At 38.1% G+C, this 15288-nt stretch overlaps 1 long non-coding RNA gene across 1 annotated transcript in view; it reads left to right on the forward strand.

Annotated features, from left to right (window-relative positions):
- The window catches only part of LOC117957733, a 29356-nt gene that overhangs the window by 10498 nt on the left and 3570 nt on the right, over window positions 1-15288 (forward strand). Inside the window, exon 2 of the long non-coding RNA XR_004659573.1 lies at window positions 3975-4038. This is a non-coding gene — a long non-coding RNA (uncharacterized LOC117957733). The remainder of the gene's footprint in view (window positions 1-3974; window positions 4039-15288) is intronic.

Consider the following 15288-nt stretch of genomic DNA (forward strand, 5'->3'; position numbering starts at 1 on the left):
CGCTTCCCTGTGAAGCTGGAGGCGTTCACCGTCCTCCACTCAATGAGGGACCTCGTGTCCTCGTCTGTCCCTAACGATTATATGAATCAGATCAGGGCAGAAACACCACTGTAATATACATTAACGTACTTTAACATGACTTCTAACGCTTGCAGCTTTGTGAAGCTATATTTACAAGATCATACATCTAACGCTGACATTTTCTACAGTGGGCCGATAGTTTAACACAATAAACAACAACGTACTACAACACATGTAACGTTAGCTTATATGATTTGCCGTGTATGGTTAAACTGCCGCTGTTAGCTAGCTAAGGTTAACTTGCTAGCATGTCAAATTACGGTACCAATAAACGTTATAATTCGCGATAAAAATACCATGAAAAACTTTAAGATTAACCAAATATACAAATACAGGTACATAAAATGTTATAGGAATAGCAAAAAGACTCATGTTCAACTTACATTTGTATATCTCTGCCGTCCCCGCTATCGCGTCTACGGCCGCCATTAATGAAAAGTTTTTCGACTGTTGTTAGCCCCGCCCCTTCCGCTACGTAGCCAAGATGGCGACCGTTGAGTGTGGAAAGTGTGCATCGATACGCACTCAATTTTTTGGCCGTTTTGAGTACAACATCCGGGTATTAAAGTGTACTGCATTTGACCGCACTTTCGACAATGTGAACGAAGTGTACTCAAAAAGTTAGTATTTAGTACAGAAGTGCGCGATTTGGAACACACTATATCTGTCCGGAGGATAATCAGTTGAGATTGTGTGTGTGAGTCCTTGAGAACTGTATGTCATATAACTTATGTTTTCAGTTAATTTAAGCTTGAAGTTATATTTGAGCACAAACACATACATGTGATACCTTTACATGTTAAGGGGAAGATTAAAAAACAGAAACTGGATCTGTAAATTCTCACAGAATCACAACTGAATTTATATCTTGCTACTCAGTCAGAACCTTATTAACCTGGAGTCCAAGTCTCTGTTAAGTTAAATCAGTACTTCTACTTTTACCAGAGTAAGTATCTGTACTTGTACTTGAGTACGGGCCATCTCTGATTTCATGATGAAAAAGTAGAGACGATAGTTGACTAAAATGAAGAGAGATTTTAACTTAGGATGGTACACATTTTAATTAAATAACAGCTTATAAGTAATATAAACAGTAAGCAAATACAAATATGGGACTTTAATTTTGGATTTCCAAATTGATACAATAAAAATGCTTAATTGTCTGTCTGTAATCAGAGTAGTCCTTAATTGAAAAGTATTCTCAGGATTTGATTTCATTCATCAACCAAAATCCAAAAATAAAGGAATTTCTCTCCCAATTTAGTGGGATATTTTAATTTATAAAGTGACAAAGGGATAATATGTTGTTTACCTGTTTGAATGTAATCAAAATAATGCATTTGTATATATATATATATATTTGTACACCTTATTTTGAAAAGTGAGCATAGTTATGTGTGTATCCTGGGCCATTTCAATGCATTTCAATGCTTTTTCTGCATCAGGAATGCAATACTTGAACTTTACATGAAAAAGGCACTTTATTTCCACACAAATGTCAAGTTAATTTCTATATGTTTACTTATTTATTTAGAAAAAAAAAATCCCATTACTAAACCAGTAACAATGGTTTAATGTGATAGCATTAAAACTGCGATAACTAGATACAAATCAGGTCAGCACAGTGCCGAATCACACAAAAAATAAAGAATTATTAAAAAACAGTAAAGAATTACAACAAGACTAAGAGCCTACAATCATGCTATAAACTCTGTGAGAATACTACATAAAATGCTAATGTTATGTCATGCAAACATGCTCACAATGCCAATGCGTACAGGCTGATATCTAGATGGTATAGCCATGGTATAATCATCATCTTAGACGAGCATGTTAACACGCTAACGCTTGCTAATTGCTCTAAACACAAAGTACAGCTGAGGCTAAAGGGATGTCATTGATTGTTAAGGTACTCAGACTTTATGAGGACGCTGGATGAAAGGTCAGGGGATCAAAGTTTCTAATTCATCTTCTGAGAACCATTAATGTCTTTTACAAATTACAAAGTAATTCATCTAAGCCAATAGTTGTAAGATATTGCAATTAAAATCCAAAATGTCCTCAGGATGATGCTAGGGAAAAAGTCAGGGGATTACCAAAGTCATTAGAATACATTGTTTAGGAACCATGTGTTGTAGTCAAGACCACTTAAACCAAGTCCTCACATAGACAAGAGTGTAACGCAACCGAGACAAGACCAAGACTTTGAGGGGTTGAGTCAGAGTCAAGTCCAAGACCAAGACCAAGATAGGGTGAGACCACCAGAGCTTGTCATGTCTCCCGCATTCATTTTTTTGGGGGTGCGTGGTATTTAAGGGGCGGGGAGAGGGGTTAACAGCAACAATTTTTAAATTAGAAATGAGTTAAGGTACTGGTTGCATTGGAAGCAGGAAGTTGTACATCCAATCACAGTAATGATGTCAACACATAGAATTAGACAATGCAATCCATGCAGAAAAGAATTCTGAGTCCTCTTCATCCACGAGAAAATGTGGTTGATTCAGAATCAGAAATAATTTATTGATCCCCAAAGGGAAATTCTGTTCTACTAATTCCGAGACTACAACACTGCATGAGTGTATAAATTTAGCAGCAAACCATATGACAGATAAATCTTCCAGACTGGATCAAAGCAGTGTACCGACCAACCAATCAACAGACCCATTTTTCCATCCCTTAAGGAATGCTGTCGGAATGGGTAAAAAATCTACTGCAATATGTTTGAATTTTATAATGTCAAACCACATGCATTTGAAATAATTTTGTGGGATAAACAGTGTCTCCCATTTCTGTGGATTTACAGAAGTCCATACATGTGGGATACGACTTATTCAGTATAGTCACCTCGTTGAGCCAAGCCTCTTTTACCACAAACATACACAACTGCAGCATGGTCAAATAAATTGCCCTGCCACACATATTTAATTACTTTGTGGCAATGTCTGAAGTTCTACCATGGACTCTGTAAAAACATTTGTGGAAAAAATGCCTTCCTTGGTTACCTTGTTTCAAGCCATTCTAGCATGGTATAGAAAACCTGCAGGAAGACTCAGCTGGATTTGTGCCAGTTCTCATTAATAATCAATAAGCTAAGCTGCTTGAATCTGACTGGCTAACACCTAGCCAATGAGAGCCTGGCTTTCAGCATCCTTTACCCAGCGCAACTGGGCTAGCTCATGAATAGTAATGAGCCCAGGCAACATGACGTCAGACTGACCAGCTTTTGTAATTGGCCTGATTTCTTTGCTTATTTCTTTTCAGTGGCTAGAGCTGACGGAAGATGTAGCAAATCATCTTCACACACATTCACGACGTAAAACAAACTACGTGTTTGTGTTACGTCGTGAATGTGTGTACACCAGCAGCTGCTCCGCCATTCATCATAAACTTTGGCTTTAAAACTTCATACAACAAGACCCAAACAAAGAAGCGCTGAACGCAAAATAGGTTAGTAACCTGTGGTGAGTAAACATGTTCAGCTCAGCATTGGCCTAACGTTAGCTTGCTTGTTGCTTCAGCTACAACCTTCGGGAGGTTTACTCTGACTGTCGTTCGTTATGAGAAGATGAATGAGCGTTTGGTTACTTTCCAAACTTGTGGTAGTCAATTAATGTAGGCTAATCATTTACGTCCCGCAGGCTGCCATCACGTTAATTATTACAGATTGGCTGTTGATCATGTTACAGTTTTATTTAGTTATAACGTTACACTTGTTTGAGAGTCTGGTGGTGTGTTGACTGACATTTTAGTCGTAGTAGTTTAAGCTGTCATTGATTACATTGCACATTACATGGTTGTGCTCTGTGAAAAACAGGTTATAGTTACATTATTCCTTAAACCTATGCAGTTTTATAAGCAGCCTTGATCGAATGCAGCAGGTGAGACAACATCAGTAATAACCCCGAGAGACTTGAGACTTGTCTTGGACTCTAGCTCAAAGACTTGTGAGCATCTCTGGTGTACACATAGAAGAAATTAACCTCTTGGATTGTACACTGCTCATGATGTGCTTACTTATACAATAATACAGTAAAACTGTAATATAGTAATAAAATCAAACACAGCTAAGCTACAGTATAGAGAACACATACTGGTATTTACACTACAAATAAAATAGACAGATTGAGACAATAGTGCAATGAGCAGAGTGCAAAGGATGCAGGAGTAACGTAGAATTATTATTACTGTTATTATTATGTACATGTCAGAGGTGGATGTGATATACAGCACATACACATACAAGCATACGTGTACACAGTGTGATGAGTGCAAAGAATGCTGGAATAAATAAGTATTATGAGCGGTGTTATGTCCATGAGGTAGGTGGGTTTGGTATACAGTACATAAAATATACAGTATAGTATGACAATAACAACAGTAAAAACCGGTCTGATTATGCTTGTAGATACTATGTGTTAAGTAGGTTATAGGTAACGGAGGAAGGTAATAACGGCAAGCTCAGCCGACGCTTCCTAAAAATAGTCACTGTGTGTGCGACATAACGTTACTTTCTATGCATTCTTGATAAAAGTTGTTATAAGTTGTAAATATGAGCAAAAATCTGATGAAACACATCTGAGCTACACTATACTATATATACAAAACTATATATGCTATACTATATTGACACAATACTGCAACGTTGGGCCACCATTGTGCTTTTATAACCTCTATGCATCTCTAAATGTAACTGTAATTAATTCATTCAATGTTTCATAAAATGAACAAATAGTCTTTATTTTCCCAAAAAAGTAAATCCAGTGAGTGGGGCACAGAGGACGAGGGCCAAACATTACTGAGCCTTGGCACAAAGGTTAAAGGAATAGAATTTATGTAACTCAGTGGTTCTCCTTCTTTAGAATTTCAGTGGTCTTAGTTTATCCCTCAACATTAATTTAACTTTGGGTCCCTGGACCTGTTCCCCACAGACCCAAATCCCGTCTCTTCATGTGGCTCATTATGTTTGGCACATTGTCTGGGTCAGTTCTTATATCATAAGAAATTAATAATGTAAATAATGTAAATGCTAAATGCCCTAACACCTGTTGATACTACAACAATGCAAATGTTCTTAACCCTACATTTTTGTATATATCATGTTACACTTGATTTCTAAATTTTTTCTCTCCAGAAAGTGCCATTTAATTGTGTATTTAAAAAAAAAAATCCCTGGGGGAGCATACCCCCAGACCCCCCTAGGGAGAGCCCCATCCCCCCACATATATCAAATCCCAATTTAAACCCTGAAGGATAAAGACATAAAGAAATTGCTTTGTACACGGCAAAATATGGGGCGGCCCCCCGAAATCTAACTCCAAGGTTTGGGGAAAAGTTGGCAGCACTGGTTATCCCTCATCTGGCGATAGAAACCCTGCTGTCCCCGGCCGTCCTGCTGGCTCAGAGCTCCACAGATTAAGTCCACAGGTACAAATTAGTTTTTCACCAAATGTACCGCAAGAAGTGTTGCAAAAGTCGAGAGCGCAGACTCGCCGCTGTGTGATGCGATAGAGCACACTGCAGTGAGAGATTCGAGAGGTTGTAATCCCCGAGTTGTGGTTGTACTTGAAAAGTGACTCATGTGAAAAAAACAACAACAAGAGTACAGATTTTTTTTACAAGCTCTCAAGTCATATTTTACAAGTGCTCACATCGCATCTACGAGTACAGATTTTTTTTACAAGCTCTCAAGTCATATTTTACAAGTGCTCACATCGCATCTACGAGTACAGATTTTTTTTTACAAGCTCTCAAGTCATATTTTACAAGTGCTCACATTGCATCTACGCGCTCTCACTTTTGCACCCTATTTACCTTCATACTGAATGTGAGTAGGTGAATCATTGGTAGGTGAGTAGGTGAATCATTGGTAAAAATAAAATACAGATACCCAATGATGACTATTTTGGTCAATATTGAAATCACGATTATTTAACAAGATTACTCTTGGAAAGATACAATTGCTGCAATTATTAAATTTAAAAACCAACAGTAAAACAGTTAGACAAATAAACACTGAAAACACCATAGTTTGGGTTAAGGGTTTCACTTAATTTTTTCATACCTTTTCTATACAGTTACAATGTTGTCTCTTTTCTGACTGCAGTAGTCTGCAAACACATTTATCATCTGAATTTGAAAACCATTCTTCTGATCATAGCCAGATAATAATTTACTTTGATACCGTAAAACTTATTTTACTGTACCTCCTTTATATTCAGCATTTCTGCACATTCTTACAGTTTACTGCAGACTTTTGTATTTAGAGGATTTTATGGCTGGTTGACAAGTGAGTAAGCTGACTGACTGTTGGGTGTTCTATATCTGACACTGACCTTCGACTTCAGAGACAAGGCAAGAAACCAAAACTGGAAAGTAATCCTCCAAGGCATCAATAAACTTGTTTTCAAAGATTCAAAGTTCATCCTTTCTGAGCCTGTTGAATTGTCTTTTACTACGAGGAGACTGGCACACTGCAAGAGTGTGTGTGTGTGTGTGTGTGTGTGTTTGTTTTTTTGTGTGTGTGTGTGTGTGTGTGCGTGTACATGTGTGTGTGTGTATACTAACCACAGTCTCTTGGCTAAGGTTCTGTCTCAATAATTGGCAGCAGGTAGCTATGAGGTCATACAGTGCCCGTATCTTGGGCTTTTCTGCTACAACTTTGGACGTGTCCTTTGGAAACCCACCAACCCGCCTACACACACTCTGCAGGAACAACAGTGAGTATGCAGCCAAGTGTGTGTGTGTATGTGTGTGTGTGTGTGTGTGTGTGTGTGTGTGTGTGTGTGAGATCTTCTTCCTAAGCAGTGTAACACTACTCTGCACTAATCGCACCAGGCTGAGTAAAATGCATTACAGCACCTTCACTACGTCAAGAAACTAAAATAAAACAAATCTATGAATATAATTAAAATGTAAATCTCTGCTTTGAAGCTCCACTTGCATATGTGCATTTTTAATTTGATAAGTAGCTAGGTTGTAAAGTTAAGCATGTGGTCCTATGAAACTGGTATAGCCTGTTTAACAATACAGAATGTATTATAGTTTGATGGCAGTAAACTGCTGCAAAGTCTGATAACATGTCATGTTGGGTGTGTTGTTGGGTGACTTGATATGGGTCTGTATAAACATTTCTCTGACAGTGGTCGAACCTCACCAGAGCACCTTAACATGTGATAGCCAGCCGGCGAACTTATCTCTTTCCCTTTATTAGAAGGATATCCAGACACAGACGAAGTTGGCAAGGAAACCGCAATAAAATCTAGGACAATGTGTAAATGTAGAAAATCACTGTAGAAAAAAGGTACAGTAACAATATACAGTAATTATTATACATATGATAAAAAGACTTATTGAGTATTAGAAAGACTAAATATACAAAATTGTAAACAAATGAAAGTAGGGCTGGGTATCAAATGACTTTTTAAGTACCGACCAAAATTGCCAAATTTAACACAATTATTAATAACATAATGTAACAATAACATATCTTCAGTCATTAGAAACTTGTCAATTTGTCCCCAAAAAAGTTTACTGAAAATCCTGAGTGCAGTTGCTTTGCACTAGAGTGCGGATTGGGCCGGATTTTTCTGTCCGAGCCCGGCCCGCGTCCGACAGAGCAGTAACCGAACCCGACCCGAGCCCGACAGGCATTAAGATATTTCTGTCCGAGCCCGACCCGAGCCCGACACAGTTAAAATCGCATTTGTTTCTCATACTAATGACACATGTAGGTTTGTTTGTGTGGAAAGCCCGCTTTTATTAAGCAAGTGTAGGAAGGCATTGGGAAATGTCAACAGATGAGCGCATCAATGCACACGGGGCAACAAGCGCCATTACCTACATAATAAGCTGTTTTAAATTCAAAATGTTCAATGCCTTATCGCGCTGATGTGACCGAGCCCGATCCGAACCCGACCATCCTTTCTAAAAATCTGTCCAAATCCGGCCCGACCCGTCGGGTACCGTAGGGTCCCGTCGGGCTCGGGTCGGGTATCCATCCTCTACTTTGCACCACACATAGTTTGGTGTTTGAAGCCCCCAATGTCGTCTTACAGGCAGCGCTGCCTGAAAGGCACTTGGATTAGGCAATTGTTATTGTCACTCCCCAATGGAAGTCAAGTGCAGATTTGAGTTACACATGCTCAGATTTAAACGGTTTACGGCATAACGTGTCATACTGAAATTTGTGATAATGAAATAATAAAATTATCTCATTACAAACAATAACAGAAGATGGAAATCATTTCAAAAACGTGATTGCTTACGTTAGCTCAGAACGCCATTCAACTGACAAACTAGCTTGTAGCCACCAGTGAACACACTTCGTAATGTAGGTCCATTTTTACTGATTACAGAAGTCTCTTTTTAGCATCTTGTATGCTACTTGTCGCAAAGTTACGCATGCGCAATTCCCATCTTTACATCAGCTGAGCAGACTGATAGCAAAGAGGGCGACTCGGCGCACGGCAGTACGGTAACTTGTTGCTCTCTAATATAACCAATATAAGCTGCTCTGTTTAGGCTACAAAACGTGCATGCAAGCTAAAATTTAACCATGTGGTTTTGTTGGGATAAAGCTATAAGCAGAATATGCGCTAGATGCTAGGCTAATGTAGAATGGTAAACACACAGAATATAGTAAACGCACATAGCAGAGTTTACAAACTGTGGCTTTTTAGTCAACAACGCAAACTTAAAATCCAAAATACTTCCACACTTTCACACACTTCCGGCTCAATTTGTAGTTGCCATGCTACCTATTGACTGGCTCTAGTTAAGTTACAGGAGATTGACTCACAGCACTTCAACACATGTTTTTTTCCGTCCGCTAGACAACCCTACCGGATGTGACATGGGGGCGTGGCACTATCGGTCATTCCATATTCAAGATTATGATTTAATTTCGATCAATTACGATTTAAAATTGACATCGTTACAACCTTATTCAATACCAAATTTCAAAAGTTAAAGAGCAAATATCATCAACGTTAGTGAGCCAATAAGGTAGAGACAGCGAGAAGACAATCATCAAAATTCTGTCTTTAAGGATATCAAAATCATCAGACAAATTCAAAGAAACCAGGACCAGATTACTAACCGGACAGTCAATGTGATTACATTAGCCACGTCTCGCCTCCTGCATGCTGCAGAGAGAGAGAGAGAGAGAGAGAGAGAGAGAGAGAGAGAGTTTTGAATTATATACAACATTATTTTATTAGTTTGTGGGGAAAGGGAGTGGGTTTAATAATATATCCATGAACAAGGGTGGATGACTAGCAGAAACAAAGCTCCTTGGGCAGAAATGGATACAGAAAAAGTTCCTTTGAATGGAAAGTTATTTGCATGTACTGTCAATGTGAACTGAGTTACCACTGGAGTACGTCCAGTCTCAAATACCACTTGAGCATTAAAAACGTACATATCCCTTTTAAATTACATTTAGAATTTTTTGTGTGATTAATTTGGAATTAATGTTTCCCTGTTGCATATGAACTTTTGAACAAAAAATAAACCTCCTTCTACAGTGCACCACATTCTTGTTAATTAGGCTGGCCCACACAACAGTTTTAGAACAAGCTAATTAAAATCAATCTGTACCAGAGCGAGAGGAGAAAAATGTTCAGTAAACTATTTGAAGATTAACTTAAACGTTCTTGCCAATGACCACATCATTTGAGCAGCCATTGAAATAAAACATGGATTTAGGTTTAGTTGCAAAGCCAAGGACAGCAGCAATGTTGTCACAGCAGCAACACATTTTTTATCCTAAATTACCATCAACTAAAATTCTTTTGGCTCACAGGTAGGCAGGATGTTTTATTTAAATTTTGATGCAAATGTAGTCAATGAACACTTCTTTTTATAAAAAAAAAATTATATAATATCATAGGAGTATTATACACGGCTTGAAATGAAAAACTGAGTACACTTATAATGCTTTTTAAAAGGCAGGACTTACCAACAGCCTTTCTCACCGACATAATGAACCAGCAGACTAACGAATTGAACACATCTGGTTTCTTTTTATCATGTTTTTCAGTGGGAACTGCCGCCAAGATACACCAATATCTTGAGCATACCAAAGTACAAACGACTGATTGAGTCAAACCCCTTGGTAGACAAACTATATTTGAATTGCATGTGTTTTTAGGATAGTGATGCTGGGTGCTGTCTAAAATAGCTCTAAGATGAAAGGAGTGTTGTCTTACAAGTATTTGGAAATGCAGTCTGTCACATATATAAGTCAAACAGTAGGTAATGGTGAAAAGAAAACTCATAAATAACAGGATGTTGGAAACTTTAAATTGCAAAAATATAGGGTTGGACATTGTTTCAATTTCACAATTTTGATTCTTACGAGTCACAGTTTTTTCACAGGTAAGAGGAACATTTTTATTTAGATCCAATGGTGGTTTACAGTTTTTCCAGGCGTTTTCAATGTAAAGTAAAGCAACACTAGAGTGCCACTTACTGTGCTCCATGGCTACAACACAAAAGCCGGGAAATACGGTGGCTGCTACGGAAACCAAAAATGGGAGAATAGATGATTGGATTTAAAACCATTTTATTTTCAAATGTTTCCAATAAAAACACGATAACATTGGAATAATAATTGTTTATGAAACCAACATTTTTGAAAGATGGAACCGGTTCTTGCCCAATCCTACCAATATGTGATCAAACTTAAAAGAATTGTTTATGAATTAATAATCCAATTTATGTCAAGCCTGTTAACTGTTGGGAGTGGGAGTTTGTCTCCCACTTTTAACATGTTGTTAATTAAGGACCTACTCAGTGAAATTAACACACCATTTATGACTCCGAAATACAGTGTGTGCAATGTGCAAGTTGTGTAAAAGGGAAGCAGGAAATCGGTGCACACATGAGCAGTCTGTGCTACCTGAGACTGGAGGAATCTGAGAATGAACTCAAGTGAAGCAGCTGAGTAAGGATTGGCAATGAGAAAAGAAAGCTGATCTACAGGACTGTGTGGACCAGAAACAGAGCATGCCTGAATATCAGTCCAGTCAGGATGAGGTGACAGCCAGTACATCCGTGATGACAGCACACCAAGAGCCATTTGAGCACACCAGGCTCATCACTTCAAATATTACCTTGCCATATCCATGTCAATATCAAAGATTTCAGGCAGAAACTATTTTTGAAACATTTGTTTTAATGAAAGTAAATCAGGAACCACAGTGGAACACACAGAAACTCTCCAACAAATTTATATAAAGTGATTAGTTTTAAATGACGCTCTGACATTAAATGTTACTGGAAATGGTTGGATCAGATATGCGGTTGACAGTATGCTACGTAAAAAATAGTTTCTCCATGTGAATTTGCTTCAAGAGCTAAATCCATCAACAGGAAAAAAAAATTTGTCTTACTTAAACCACAATGGGAAAGCAAAGCAGTTTTTTGTAAATATGCGTGCTATTTATTTGGTTTTGAAAATCCCACAATCTCTACAAAGCTAACTTTTATTTAGTAAGCAACGTTAAACGTTTTATAATCGTGTTGACCCTGTGAAAACTCTATATTACCTCTGCATTTACGTTTCTGGCTTCTCAATCGAAGCCGCCAGTTTTTATTCCGCTTCACTGAAAAAATGAAGGCATTAGGAGCCGCTAAGTTACCTAAAAGAAGAAAAAGGATGGACCCCGGGAACCCTGGACCGTTGGTTCTCAGGGCACAACTGAAAGGGTCTATGGAATATGAACTCATAAAAAATCCTAAACTGATTATAATGACAACATGTCAGCATCATGAAATATGCATGGGCATATACAGTGAGGAAAATAAGTATTTGAACACCATGCTATTTTGAAAGTTCTCCTACTTAGAGATCATGGAGGGCTCTGAAATTGTCATTGTAGGTACATGTCCACTGTGAGAGACATGATCTAAAAAAAAGAATACAGAAATCACAATGTATGATTGTGTGATGTATACTATTTATTTGTATGATGTAACTGCAAATAAGTATTTGAACATCTCTGAAAATCAATGTTTATATTTGGTACAGTAGCCTTTGTTTGCAATTACATATGTCAAACATCTCCCGTAGTTTTTCACCAGGTTTGCACACACTGCAGAAGGGATTTTGGCCCACTCCTCCACACATATCTTCTCTACATCAGACCTGTTTCTGGGCTGTTGCTAAGAAACACGGAGTTTTTGTCCCTCCAAAGATTCTCTATTGGGTTTAGGTCTGGAGAATGGCTAGGCCACGCCAGAACCTTGATATGCTTCTTACAGAGCCACTCCTTGGTTATCCTGGCTGTGTGCTTCGGGTCATTGTCATGTTGGAACCCCCCAACCTCGACACATCTTCAATGTTCTAACTGAGGTAAGGAGGTTGTTCCCCCAAATCTCGCGATACATGGCCCCGGTCATCCTCTCCTTAATACAGTGCAGAAAAACACCCCCAAAGCATGATGCTACCACCCCCATGCTTCACATTAGGGGTGGAAATTCTTTGAGCTCAGGGAAGACATTGCTCTTTTTATGCAGAGTAAAGGAAAACTCATAACTGAACTATCAGATCCAAAGTGGATATGTGACTTTGCTGTGTTGTGTGACATAACAGACCATCTCGCCCAGCTGAATTAGAAGCTGCAGGGACGCAAACAAGTCATCACGCAAATTTCCGACACGATCACGGCTTTCCAGCGTAAATTGGACTTATGGATGTGGCAAGTGAAACAGGACAATCTTGTCCACTTTCCTGCCCTGTCAGAGCATGTCAGCTTCATTTCCCGAGACTTTTTCATGTGCTCAGTTAGCCACCAAACTGTTTTTGTTAAAGACTGAGTTTGATCGGCGCTTCTCTGACTTCAGAGCACAACGGTCTGGCTTTGACATCTTTGCCAATCCTTTCACCATCGATGTCTGCACTGCACCCCAACACCTTCAGATGGAGCTAATTGAGCTTCAAAGCGAAAGTGGCCTGAGAACAAAGTTCCAGGATTCTGCAATCCGGGACTTTTACCGTCTGCTGCCCCCTGGTTTGATGCCACAGCTTCGACTTCATGCTGCCCGTGTTCTGTCCATGTTTGGGAGCACCTATCTGTGCGAACAGTTTTTTTCCATAATGAATCTGAACAAAAACAAGCACAGATCACGCCTCACGGATGACAGCCTCCATGCTGTTCTACGCATTGCCTCAGCACAGGACCTAAAACCAGACATTGACACACTGGCAACGGGAAAACGGTGTCAGAGATCTGGTCAGAAAACACACAGGTAAGCATTTTTTTAAACTTAAATAAAATATAATATAATGTAATTCAACCAAGAAGAAGAACAGTTAAACTGTGTGCAATTTAATGATTATGCTTGCAATTTGTTTTGTGTTCATCCTTTTCAGAACATGATCAATCAATAGTAGAGAGAAAATCCACTTGGTGTGTTCAAGTACAGCCAACATCTCCTCATCAAAGACTAACCGAAAAACTTGACCAATATACACTGAAAACAATTTGGAGTATTATTTACTTAAGAAAACCTAGGAAAGTTTTTGCACTTAGAAATTGTAAGTAAATCCTACAAGAGCAATCATCAAGTAAACTTTACTTGCAGATATTAGTTTATTTTACTAGCAAACCTCAGGTAATTTACTGATGTTTATTAATATGGTTATTGAATTTTACTCTCATTCTTTGTAAATTTTATTTAAACTCTGACTGATTCAAACTGAAAAATCTCACCTAAAACCAATGGCTTTTCAAGGAAATTTTTAAATACTTTTTCTAACTTTTATTTATGGACTATATTTAAGTAACATTTACATAACATTTTACATAATTTTTATGCAGTTTAAATTGCCTAAATTTGTTCTTAATGTTTCAGTTTATTGAAACAATGACTGAAAAAATGATCCAACTGTTTAATTTAACAACCCGTTTATTTTTTTCAAGTGAAAAAATAATTTTTTCAATGAAACATTTTCCAGCAAGTTTGCATGGCAAAACAACAACAAGGTATAGTTCACCCTAAGATGATTTTTGTTATTATTCACGTTTGAGAGACGTTTTTTCCACTGAACATCCAAAAATAAATCAATAATCAATAAAATGTCTCCATACTGCTTGTCTGAGGTAATCCAAGTGTCCTGTAGCTCACACATGCCAAGACGTTTGTTAAAAACATTACAAACTTGTGTTTTCCGCTTTGTTTGCTCTGGATTACTTCAGATGAGCAGTATGGAGACATTTTTTGATTCATTTTTTGGATGTTTGAAGCCAAATTGCCGTTCACTCCCAGAAGAGCATGAATGTTGACAAAACGGGGGTGAGTAGATGATGACAGAAATTTCATCTAAGGGTGGCTAAAATGACCCATTGAAAATGGCTCCACGACCCACCAGTTGAGAACCTCTGGTTTAACTTGAAAATGCTGATCTAACTTATGTTCTTTTGTCCCCAAAACTTATCCACTCAACATGGCCACATGTTTAATACAGTGCAACAAGTTAAAATAAAAATTACATCATTAAAATGAGAGAAAAATATGAAAAAAGACAAATAGCCACAGAAACAACTGTGCCATATTTTTCTTTTAGCGCCCTCTTTGAAAGGACAACTCAGGGGTCAAACATGTGCATTCAAGCTACAAGCTTGTTTCGCAGAGACAGGATTTTCGGGGACAGCTTAAGGACATCAAGTTCTAGAAGAAGCTTTTGAAAAACTTCAAAAGTGTACTTTGTTTTTTGGGGGTAACTTAAGTTCATGGCATAAATGATGCCCATGAGCAGGAGACAGGCTTTTGCAACACTTCCACAGTTGTCAAGTACCTCAGTCCCTTCAAGGCCCATTCAAGAACAATCAACACATCAGTGTTGGATGCACCTTCATCTTCTTCACTTGTGTGGAAGACACAGATCCTCAGGACTTGCTCAGCCTGGTCCTCTTGAGCTTCCTCTTTGCTGATATCCTGTAAAATATATGTGAATCAATGTTCAGGTGCATAGTACAGCTTAATTTTTTATTCAAGTTATAGACTAGTGTCAAAAATATCAATATTTCAATACTAATCGATCCTAAACATTTAAAATAATTTCACTTAAATTATTATATTAGGAAGTTTAGAAATTTAGTCTTTGAATCATACAAAAAGGAGGATGTGTTGTTAGGGTCTGGAAACATAAGCTTTGCTTAATCCAACCCCTTTTCAAACTCTTATAGTACTGTGTACTGTCTG

The sequence above is a fragment of the Etheostoma cragini genome, chromosome 15, assembly GCF_013103735.1.
Source record: "Etheostoma cragini isolate CJK2018 chromosome 15, CSU_Ecrag_1.0, whole genome shotgun sequence".
Classification (NCBI taxonomy): domain Eukaryota; kingdom Metazoa; phylum Chordata; class Actinopteri; order Perciformes; family Percidae; genus Etheostoma; species Etheostoma cragini.